The sequence below is a fragment of the Garra rufa genome, chromosome 8 (genome assembly GCF_049309525.1).
Source record: "Garra rufa chromosome 8, GarRuf1.0, whole genome shotgun sequence".
Lineage (NCBI taxonomy): Eukaryota > Metazoa > Chordata > Actinopteri > Cypriniformes > Cyprinidae > Garra > Garra rufa.
The window spans coordinates 50,544,322-50,556,808 of NC_133368.1; the positions used below are offsets into that span (position 1 = coordinate 50,544,322).

The following is a 12,487-nucleotide window of genomic DNA, read 5'->3' on the forward strand; positions in this document are numbered from 1 at the left end:
AATATATATATAATATATATATATATATATATATATATATATATATATATATATATATATATATATATATATATATATATATATATATATATTTATTATATATATATATATATTATATATATATATATATATATATATATATAAAGCAGTAGTAATTAATAGTATTTGGTATTGAGAAAGGTGTGCAGGGCTTGCAAAATTTCAAAACCATTGGTAGCCCTTCAGGCACTCTTCAGATTTCTGGTAAGAAAAGCTCTTTTTTTAAAATACAGTTATTGGATAGGAGTCGAAATGTCAGTCATCATTTCTCTATTTACAGGGTATTTAAAAAGGTTTTAAGACCTACACACAAAAAAAATGAAAACCATATGAGTTGTGCAGAGCTATGCTAACATTAAACATTAAAATGGCAAAATCAAATATTAATTATTTTATTAATTTAAAACATATACAGGTATGTGCCAAAAAAATCTTGAATATCGAAGGAAAGTCCATTTATTTCAATAATTTGTTTCAAATAGTGAAACTTGTATGTTATATTAGTTCAGTACACACAAAGTGAAATATTTCAAGTCTTTATTGCTTAAATTTTGTTGATTATGGATTAAAGACAAAAAAATCCAATATTTCACAAAATTAGAATATTTCATGTGACCAATAAAAAAGGATATTAAACACATGTTGGCCTTCTAAAAGGTGTGATAATTACTGTATTATATCCTCAGTACTTTGTTGGGCCTCCTTTTGCACTAATTGAGCATGGCGTGGCATGGAGGCGATCAGCCTTTGACACAGTTGAGGTGTTATGATTTTGACAATACCCCATAGATTTTCAATGGGGGTTTAAGTCAGGCGAGTTTGCTGGTCATTCAAGTACAGTTTTTCCATGGCTAATAAACCAGGTACTGGTAGTTTTGGCTTTGTGGGCAGGTGCCAAATCCTGCTGGAAAATTAAATCATCTCCAAAAAGCTTGTCGGCAGCAGGAAGCATGAAGTGCTCTAAAATGTCCTTTTAGACAGCTGCGTTGACTGTGGACTTGATAAAAGACAATGGACTCACACCAGCAGATGACATGGCTCCCCAAACCATCACTGACTGTGGAAACTTCACACTGGACTTCGTGCAGCTTGACTTTTGTGCCTCTCCAGTCTTCCTTCATAATCTTGGACTTGATTTCCAAATTAAATGCAAAATTTGCTTTCATCTGAAAACAGGATTTAGGACCACTGGGCAACAGACCAGTACTTTTTCTTCTTAGCCCAGCACAGATGCTTCTGACGTTGTTTTTGCCATGTCATGCAGACGTCTGTATGTGGTGGTTCTTGATGCACTGACACCAGTCTCAGTCCACTCCTTATGAAGCTCCCCCAGATTTCTGAACCGCCCTTGTTTGATAATCCTCTCAAGGCTATGGTCATCCCTGTCACTTGTGCACCTTTTCCGGCCACATTTTTCCCTTCCTCTTAATACTCTGTTAATATACTTCGATACTGCGCTCTGTGAGCATCCAGCTTCTTTTGCAATTGCCTTATGGAGGGTGTCAATGATGGTCTTCTGCACAACTGTCAAGTCAGCAGTGTTCCCCATGAGGCTGAGGAAACCTTTGCAGTTGTTTTGATAATTAGCCGTTCGTTAATTAGCTGACTAGATTGGGACACAGGGAGCCTACAATGTTGAACTTTGTCATGATATTCTTATTTTGTGGGGGTTTTTAGTCATTAAAATTGAAACAAATAAACGCTTGAAATATTTCACTGTGTGTAGTGAACTAATATAACATACAAGTTTCATACAAGTTTTGAAACAAATTATTGAAATAAATAGATATTCAAATGTTTTGGCACATACTGTCAGGATTATGTCTCTGTTTTGTTCTGTTCTCCCAGTGTTTTCCCCCCTCTGTTTCTAGTCCTTATGGTTTAGTCCTTGTCTCCCCCTTTTGGTTTAGTCTTAGTTGGTTTTGTCTTGCCCATATTTGTATTTCCCCCTCGTCATCTTGTTATCTCGTTTGTTACCACGCCCCCGTTTCTCTGTATTTTAGTCTGTGTCTAATCACTCCCTGCTGTCCATTGTTAATGTTACATGTGCTCATTTCTTGCCCCCGGTTTTTGTTTGTTTGTTTGTTATCATTTTCAGTGTTTTGTTTAATAAACTTTATTTATTCATTTACTCCGGTTCTCCTCCTCCATCTCCACTCCTCAACCCAGCCAGACTGTGACACATACCTGTAGGTGTCTTAATTGTTTTGATTTTTAGAAGGCACATTAGCGTCTTTTACAACTAGACTCTAGTATTTATTTTACTTCCTATGGAATAGACCAGCACATTTAATCATTGAAATAGGTTTGTGTTGGACAATCTATACATAATAGTGATATGTGTCAAACTGATGTTTATCCAGGTCCACAGTGCATCACATGGTGAAAGAACGGATAATGTTAGGTTTTTTCATGTCCTTGCATGCTTTTACCTCAAGTCTACCTTTGATACCTGGGCGGGCATCTTGCAAATTAAACATGAAACTGAGGACAACAGAATAGCATAGATTACAAATATTTTATTAGGTCACAGAGATATTTTTGCATTTTATATTATGTGTCGTAAGCATGCATACACAACTGGCAACATTGCTTCCAGGCAAACAGTTTTTAGTAGAAACATTAAGCAGAGCTACCACATTTAATATTCTTTATATTTCACAATGTAATATTATATTTTTTTTTTTTGCCATAAGAACCGGGAAGTAATACAGACCATTTAATTATGAAAAGAAATTGAATCTATTGCATCTATTGAAATGGCATTACTGTATGAACTGCTGTTGCATTACATCATTGCACAAAGGATCGATTCAATTTACTGGTCAGGCATTGACCAATAAAATGGCTTTATTCCGCCCCCAGTTCTGCTCGCACACATGTGCATTTACAAGCACACAAGTGTGTTTTGCAACAGGAATATCTCAAAAGGAGTAGCAAAAGTCATAGAGCTAAGTTTTGAAACTTTTCACATCAGAGCTGTGAGCGTAAAATTCAACTTACAAATATGAATATTAATATGACAAGTTCTCAAATTCAGATCAGCTAGCTCTCGAGTTATGCTACACTTTTACCTTCATTTAAACTGATCTAAGAGAGTGAAGAGTGTGTCATTGTTCTCTACAGGTTGAGTTATTGTGGCGTCACAGAGAAAGGTTGTGCTGCTCTGGCTTCAGCTCTGAGATCAAACCCCTCAAACCTGAGACATCTGAGTCTAAATAGGAATAAAATAGGAGATGCTGGAGTGAAGCTGCTATCTGCTGGACTGGAGGATCCTAACTGTAAACTGGAGAAACTGTGGTAAGATCATATTTGACTCTCACACATGAAACACAATGTACAGTATGTTTGAAGTGTTTAGCCTCTTTCTGATGCTGTGAGTTCAGCTGATTGAGCTGTACATGATTGAACACACGAGCTGCTCCTCAGTAACATGATACTGCAGGACTGAGAGTCACTGAGTCCCCACATTGTAAACACATTGTAAACTGTGGTAAGATTTTTTTTGACAAACACTAAGGTTGTGTGGTCACTTAATTGCCGTCCAAATTCATATCTCTGCTGTTTTCAAGAAGAAATTGATTCAAAAGTCACGTTTAAATCCTTTTTGACCACTGCTGAACACCGTACGATAGCTGATGCACTTTGCTGTAATTTGCATTCATATTTATTGCTGAAATGCTGGAAAGCACTTACAGGAAAAATAGTCAATAACTGCTTCACTACAGAGAGTGGGAGCTGTTACAGTTGCAGTGTTTAAATTTTAGCAGCATCTAGTGGTAAGATTGTGAATTGCACATAGAGAAGCTACAGTGGCCGACACAGGACAAAAATGTCATCTTCTGAGACAGCAGAGAGTAGCCAGTCAAGCAATGAGGTTTCTTTACAAAGGCTAATTGAGGAATTATATTTACTTAATTTTCCAGTGAACCTAATATTACCACCAAACATTTACTGGAGCTTCAGTTGCTTCTGCTAGTTTGATGAATACTCTTTCACCTGCTCATCTCTGTGTAAGAGTTTGTTTTCCTCTTACTTTTGATCATGAGCCAAATGCCATGAGCTCATTGTGTTATTTCTGTTCAGTTTATAAGCTGCCAAACATGACACAATGATGTGTTTGATCACAAGAGTTAATAAATTAGATGTAATGGAGAACATGTCATCAAGCAAATGTCCTCCTGTAGGTGTTTATTAGAGGAGCAAGTGACTGTTTCTCCAGACGGATTATGTCATTGTTTTCTACAGGTTGTGGAGTTGTGGTGTCACAGATAAAGGTTGTGCTGCTCTGGCTTCAGCTCTGAGATCAAACCCCTCACACCTGAGACACCTGACTCTGAATAATCTGGGAGATTCTGATGTGAAGTTACTCTCTGATCTGAAAGATGATCCACATTATAAACTGGAGAGATTATTCTACCGTGAGTATATTATTTAAATCTTTTAAAATGGCAAATGTTTAGTAAAATGCCTCATCTGTGTAATTGTAGAATATATTTCAATATTCAATAGGCAATAATTCAGCTCCACTTTATTCTCTGTATTTTACACTGTTTAATTCTGTGATGATCTGTGAAAATATGAATATTTTTATCTTTTCCAGAGATATCTGATATGACACCCGGGATGATTTGAACAATAATATAAAATAACACATTATTTTAAAAATTAAATGGTGTATTTGTGTCACAATGTGCTCTAAGGGTTGGGTTGAAGATCCAAACACAGCTTTAATAAGGGTAATCCACAATCACAATCCAAAACACAGGCAAACAGTGAAATCCAGGAAACCAGGCAAGATCAAAACCATAGCATTGGTAACTAGAGAGAGTGCTCAGAAATGCAGCACAACACAAACAAGACTTTACAATGAGAGAGTGAAAACACAGGGCTTAAATAGGCAGTATTAGCAAGGGAAATGGCAGGTGTGAAAATTCACTACAATATTTTATTTTCAATTTAAAGTGAAAGAAATTGCTAGATTTTTTTGATAAGTTGCATTGATATTATGCCTTGTGACCAAGTTACAATCTCAAAACACACTCAGCAAAATATTGTCTAGTTATCATCTGGGCTGAGTTTGGAGTTTGTAGATTTAAAGCTCTGGGAGGAGTTACAGTCAGAAATTTAGTCTCTGAAGAATAATAACTGTATGTTTAAATAGCATTTCAGTAAGTTGGCTTTCTCAGGACAACTTAATAAGATTTCTTAGGCTATGAATTACTTCAAAAAATGTTTGTCAACTCAACATGTCCTTGAAAGTCTGCACAGAACCATGTTTGCAATTTCTGGACTACAGTGTGACTAAAAGAGTCAAGACATTTACAGTTTCCCCTCTGGATCTCTTTCACATACCTGAGGTTATAATGAAGATCTTGTGCTTTAAGTAACTCATTTCATTATTTCACTATATTGTCTCAAGAAAACAAAACAACTTTGTTTCATTGAACAAGCCCACCATCACAGGCCCTCTAAGTGCTGTCACAGCCAAGTGGAGCAGAAGAGGCAATTGTGCACTTTTATTGAACTGTAATGGACTGATTCATTGTACGGCTTCGGTAGTCGGGCTCCTCTGGATTACCTTCACAGTGGAAAATTGCCAAGGCGCTGTCCCGCTCCGCATAAAAATAAATGAGAAGCGCTGGAGCCAGGGAAGCAAAGCCAAAGAATATTGTTCCATTCCAGGTCCTGCTCTCTAGAAGGCCATTTAAATAACTTAATGTGACAATCAAGAGCTCTTCAAGAGAAGACGGATACGGCCACTCGCCGCAGTAGATAAACAGTCAATTAAAAAATGACAATTTGAGTTGAAAGTTTGGTTTAGACCTTTTGAGTGGAACAAATTGGGATTTAGCGTAAGGAAACACTGGATACAGGGGAAAGATGTAATCAATCTGAAACATGTGATCCATAACTGGCCCTAACCATCTCTGAGCTTAATACACTCTTAAAAATAAAGGTTCTTTATTGGCATTGATGGAGATAAAGAACCTTGAACATCTATGCAGAAAAGGTTCTTTATAGTCGAAAAAGTTTCTTTTTAAATGTTCTTAAAAATGGTTATATTAAGAACTGTTCACTGAAAGGCTCTTTGGGGAACCAAAAATGGTTCTTCTATGGCATCACTGCAAAAACATCATTTTGAAAGCTTTATGTTTTAAGAGTGTAGACCTGTTATGTTCTGTGTTTATTGTGGGACAGGCAGAGTTTTTCGTCTTCTGTGTTTAGCTTGAGGTTAAAATCATGATTTATTTCTTGAAACAAAACGTGGAGAGAAGCGGGACTAGTAGTCGTGTGATTTATTTATTAAAATCGTTGCAATCATGGAGCGAGGCCACCCTTGATCAATGCACGATCACTTTTTTATTTTCTTAAATGGGTTAAATGACATTAAGATGTCCACGTCAAAATACATTTACAAGAGTGATTTTATGTCGATAGAAATCACATTTAAATGTAAGTAAAGTGTCTAATTTAAAGTTTTTAGAGAATAAAATGTCACAAATTTGGTTGAATTAATTTTAGATTGTCATTCAGTGTAACACGATATTTATGTAAAAATTTAAACAACATCTTATTCGCACTTGTACATATTAAAATATATAAAAGAATATGGGAGCATATTAAATTGTATTGTGTTTTAAATTAGTAAAAAAATCTTACTGACAAATGGGCAAAACCTAGGATAGTGGCACATTTTAAAAACATAGAATTACAACTAATTAGTATTTGGGGTGAAAGTAATTTGTCTTTTAATATGCCATAAATTGATTTTTGTTGTAAATATGCCTGACATGATTGTTACACTGAATGACATTTTAGTGGGTTTCTTCTGTAAATTAAGAAAAATGTATGATTATTTTTTGCTCAGAAAAGCAAAAGCAAAATGCAAGTAAATTAAACTTAAAAAAACAACATGCTTAAACCTTTTTCATCTTTGACCCATATTCTGAAAATTACAGAAAGTGAAAAGAAAAGTTGTAAACTTCAAACTTTTAAGTGATTGTGAATTGATTGAGGCCTAGAATTTAAAAGCGTTTCAAGAGAATAAATAAAAACAAACAAAAAAAAATAATTCCCCCAAAAAAATCTTTAGAAAATTTTACAAACAGGCTAATTACAAAGAGCCAGCAAGTAACTCATTGAATTAAACTTAAAATTCTGAGGTATAAAATTGATTTTTCTTGTAAAACACACTGAAAATAGTTGGTGTAGAAACCATTTTCTCTCCAAAATTGCTAATAAATGTCACAATTAGTACCAAAGAAATGGCAAGAAGAAAATAACTAGAGAAATAAACTTTTTGTACAGTGCATTTAAACTTTTGCAAATACTAATTTTATTTTAAAATATTAACACATTCACTCTTAAATCATTTGCATAATATGCCAAAAACAGCTCTGTTAATGTTTCTTGTCTCATCACTTATGTCACTTATGAATCACATGTTAATGTTAAGTCAATTATGCTATTTATTGAATCCAAATGCAACATTGGACAAGAAAGTAAGGTCATTTATGTGGATAAGCCGTGATGGTGTTCATCCAGGATCACCAGATGAGCTTCAGCACACCATCAGTACTTGATAAACATCTTAGCGTTTTACTGGCGTGACATTAACTGCTTCACGAGGTCAAGAAGTAGCCCATGTTATTGGCCACCTTCTCATCTCAGGCCCCTGCAGATAATTCAATATAGTGATATTCCAGTAGTCTCTCTCCAGGGAAATCTGATAGGCTTCATCCAGACTATATTTTGTCTTGAGGAACATAGGAGGCATTCTGCTTCCTCGTGTGAAATAAATTGGTGCAGGAGCTGGTATTATTATTTCTTCTGCATTTTAAGACTCTTGGAATCATATACTATATATAATTTTAATTACAAAACTAGTGAAAATAAATATACTAAAATGTATTTAAAATACATTTATTTCATACATTTACATATTATAACCTTAATAGAAATATTTTTATTATACTAACCTGGTATATTTAAAGTCTGCTAAATTGGAACAACTAATTTTGTGCTTTAATTGTGCTTTAAGTCCAACTAAAGATGTACTATATACTAGATTATTGTTAATAATAAATTACAATTTAAGTTTGTTTTTGCTTAAAACTAGAACAAATATCTGCCAAACGGACTTAGGAAAATAATATTGTTAATAAAAAATTTAAATTAAGTATGTTTTTGCATAAAACTACAACAAATAATTGCCAAATGGGTTCAGAAAAAATAATATTGTTAAAAACATATTAAAATTATGCAAGTTTTTCCTTAAAAATACAACAAATATTTGCCAAATGGGCTCAGAAAAAAATATATTGTTAAAAACATATTAAAATTAAGTACGTTTTTGCATAAAAATACAAAAAATATTTGCCAAATGGGCTCAGAAAAAAATAATATTGTTAAAAATATATTAAAATTAAGTACGTTTTTGCTTAAAACTAGAACAAATATCTGCCAAACGGACTTAGGAAAATAATATTGTTAATAATATATTAAAACTAAGTAAGTTTTTGCTTAAAACCAACTGGACTCAGAAAAATAATATTGTAAAAAAATATATTAAAATTAATTAAGTTTTTGCATAAAACTACAACAAATATTTGCCAAATGGGCTCAGAAAAAATAATATTGTTAAAAATATATTAAAATTAAGTACGTTTTTGCTTAAAACTAGAACAAATATCTGCCAAACGGACTTAGGAAAATAATATTGTCAATATTATATTAAAACTAAGTATGTTTTTCCTTAAAACTACAACAAATATTTGCCAAATGGGCTCAGAAAAAATAATATTTTTAATAATAAATTAAAATTGATTACGTTTTTGCTTAAAACTACAACAAATATCTGCCAAACGGACTTAGGAAAATAATAGTTAATATTAAAATTAAGTAAGTTATTGCTTAAAACTACAACAAATATCTGCCAAATGGGCTCAAAAAAAGTATTGTCAATAATATATTAAAACTAAGTTTTTAATTAAAACCAAATGGACTCAGAAAAATAATATTGTTAATAATATATTAAAATTAAGTACGTTTTTGCTTAAAACTAGAGCAAATATCTGCCAAACAGGCTCGGAAAAATAATATTGTTAAAAATATATTTGAATTAAGTAAGTTTTTGCTCAAAACTATATACTATATTCAAAGTATTTGATTGTCAATCATACAGTTCTCATCAATAGTGGCATTAAAAGGTATTTTAGGCGTGTTATTAAGAGATGTGCATTGTGCACAAGCAGTAATCAAAAAGTTTAATTGTAATTTTTATATCAGTAAGTCTCAAGTGATATGTCAGTAATAGACTTGAACTATACTTAGTATAAAATAAATTCATTTTAAATCTATTACTTTTTAAATAGGGTAGCTTATGATGTTACACAAAGCAACATGCTCACATTAAAATCTTATTACTCAACTGTTTTTCTTATGTCATTAAATGGAGATTCAGATGAAATCTCTTGTTTCTGAGATTTTCCTTCCGAAAAGCTGCCATTACCTCAGTTGTGTCTATAGTTTTAGAAGAAATCTGAACAATAGATATGCTCATTTTTGCCAATATGCAAACATCTGCAATCAAAAGTCTCATTATATAAATATTGACACAAATGTTTCTCATCTAATTAGTAAATGAACGTTTTTGTGTGCTTTTCTTAAACTCTTTTAGAAGAGCTTGAAGCTATAACAGAACACATCCAAAACAAACAAAAGAGAAAAATATCATGTTTGTTATTACTGTAGTCCATTATTTCTGCAAACTGTAGTATTTGTTGCAAATTAAAATTAGACTGCTTTAAACTATTTAAGCTATTCAATGTGTTGGCAGAAAACGAGCTGTTTTTTTACAGCCAAAAGAACTTCCCCTCATGTTCGTTTTTTAGTGTCTGTAGTGTATTAGACATGCAAACACTGACCTCTAGTGATCAAGAAAAGTTAGTGACACTATGCTTTGTAGAGCTTTCTTGAAGTCTGATTTTAATGAGCCGATTAAATAGAAACGTGACGCCGATTCGTTCAAAGACTCACGCAAAGTGTTACCGGAAGTCCATGGCTTCGTTTAACGCGTTTACTGTTTGAAGGTAGGCCTAAATATTTAATTAAAACACTGCTGTTGTTTACCTAATCTAGCCTGAGTGTGTTTTTGATGGTTTTAGAGGGGATTTGGGCACTTGGTCAATCTGTGATACTTTCACTGCTTACACAGACCGGGGCTAGTTGTCACACAGGTAAGTTATCACATGATACGATTTTGAGTAAAGTTCCTGGTACACAAGACTGTAAAAATGATTTTTCGAAGCAATGCAAAGATGATTGAAGTATGTTTTACAGACAAATGCAGTCTTTTATAAAAAAAATAAAAAAATAAAAAAAATCATGTTTGCTTGTTTTCATTAGTAGAGTAAACTTCTTTGGTTTGTTCCATTTGCTTCATTGTGGCCTTCAAACTTAATTTCTGTTATTTGTTTTAAATATGTAATTTGATATAATTTATTGATTACCCTTAGTCTATCTGCTAATTGACACCAATGTGACAACATGCCCCTGTTAACGTCAAAGTGTGCAAATAAGCTGTGTCTTGGTTTTCTTTAGCAACTGCTTTGGTTTGTTCCATTTGTTTCATTTTGTCCTTCAAACTTAATTTCTGTTCAATTTTTACATTTGTTATTTGATATAATTTATTTATTACCATTAGTCCCTTTGCTTATATTGCAATGCTTTAATTGACCCCAATGTGACAACCTGCCCCTGTTAGTGTCAAAGTGTGCAAATAAGCTGTGTCTTGGTTTTCTTTAGCAACTGTTTTGGTTTGTTCCATTTGTTTCATTATGGCCTTCAAACTTAATTTCTGTTCAATTTTTACATTTGTAATTTGATATAATTTATTCATTACTGTTAGTCCTTCTGCTTATAACGCACTGCTTTAAGTGACCCCATTGTGACAACATGCCCCTGTTAGTGTCAAAGTGTGTAAATGAGCTGTGTCTTTTCTACCAGATGGATAACGGTGGAAATGTTTAGGCATGTCGTTGAAGTGTTTGCAGTATTAAGGTTTGTTTCTGTACAGGAATTGGCTTGCAAACATATTCACATGAGAAAAATATTTTCAACTTGCCCCGCTTTTTCCTACAATGGTTGTCAGGTCTCATATGTGACCCTGGACCTCAAAACCAGCCATAAGGAAATGAATACACAACACTGTAAAACAATTTTTTTCTAAGTTTTATAGAAAAATACAGTCTTTTTAATTTAAGAAATCATGTTTGTTTGCTTGTTTTCTTTAGCAGTATAGTAAATTGCATTGGTTTGTTCCATTTGTTTCATTTTGGCCTTCAAACTTAATTTGTTTAATTTTTACATTTGTAATTTGATATAATTTATTCATTACCATTAGTTTTCAGCTTATTTTGCACTGCTTTAATTGACCCCAGTGTGACAACATGCCCCTGTTAGTGTCAAAGTGTGTAAATGAGCTGTGTCTTTTTTACAAGATGGATAAGAGTGGAAATGTTTAGGCATGTAGTTGCAGCTTTTGCAGTATTAAGGTTTGTTTCTGTACAGAAATTGGCTTGCAAACATATTCACATGAGAATAATATTGTGACAACTTGCCCCACTTTTCCCTACAATGGTTGTCAGGTCCCATACAGGCATGTGACCCTGGACCACAAAACCAGTCATAAGGTTCAATTTTGTTTGTTAGGATAGGACAACTGAGGGTGCAAAAAATATTGAATATTGACCCCAGTGTGACAACATGCCCCTGTTAGTGTCAAAGTGTGTAAATAAGCTGTCTTTTTTACCAGATGGATAACAGTGGAAATGTTTAGGTATGTAGTTGCAGTTTTTGCAGTATTAAGGTTTGTTTCTGTACAGAAATTGGCTTGCAAACATTTTCACATGAGAATAATATTGTGACAACTTGCCCCACTTTTCCCTACAATGGTTGTCAGTTCCCATATGTGACCCTGGACCACAAAGGTCACCTATTGTATCCATAGGCATTCTCTTCTGTTTCTTCTTTCACTCTTGAGTCTATGGCAGCCAATAGAACTGCTTGTGGGAAAGTTGTAAAATTTGGCACACTAATAGAGGACAGTCTCAACATTAACCATAGCAAATTTGGAGTCTCTAACTCAAACTCTCTAGCGCCACCACTTGTCCAAATTTTCACTCATGGTTATGCTAATAACTTTTGAACCATAAGGCACAGAATCAAAATTCCTTTTTTCTCTGAATCCCTGGGTCATGCCAAGTTGTCCAAAATTCAAAAATCGTAAGGTTTAGTTATTTTTGTTTTACTATTTTTAATAGTTTGTAAAACATACTACTTTGAACTAGTCTTAGACGGTTTGTCCGATTTTCACCAAAATGAGCTCAGATCATCTTCAGATGATGCTGGAAAAAACTTATGGAAGTAAAGTTTATTAGTTGAA

The 12,487-nt window shown here is 33.4% G+C and overlaps 1 pseudogene; it reads left to right on the forward strand.

The window, feature by feature from the left end:
- The window catches only part of LOC141340246 (NACHT, LRR and PYD domains-containing protein 3-like), a 10,138-nt pseudogene extending 5,661 nt beyond the window's left edge, over positions 1–4,477 (forward strand).
- Positions 4,478–12,487: the final 8,010 nt, after the last annotated feature.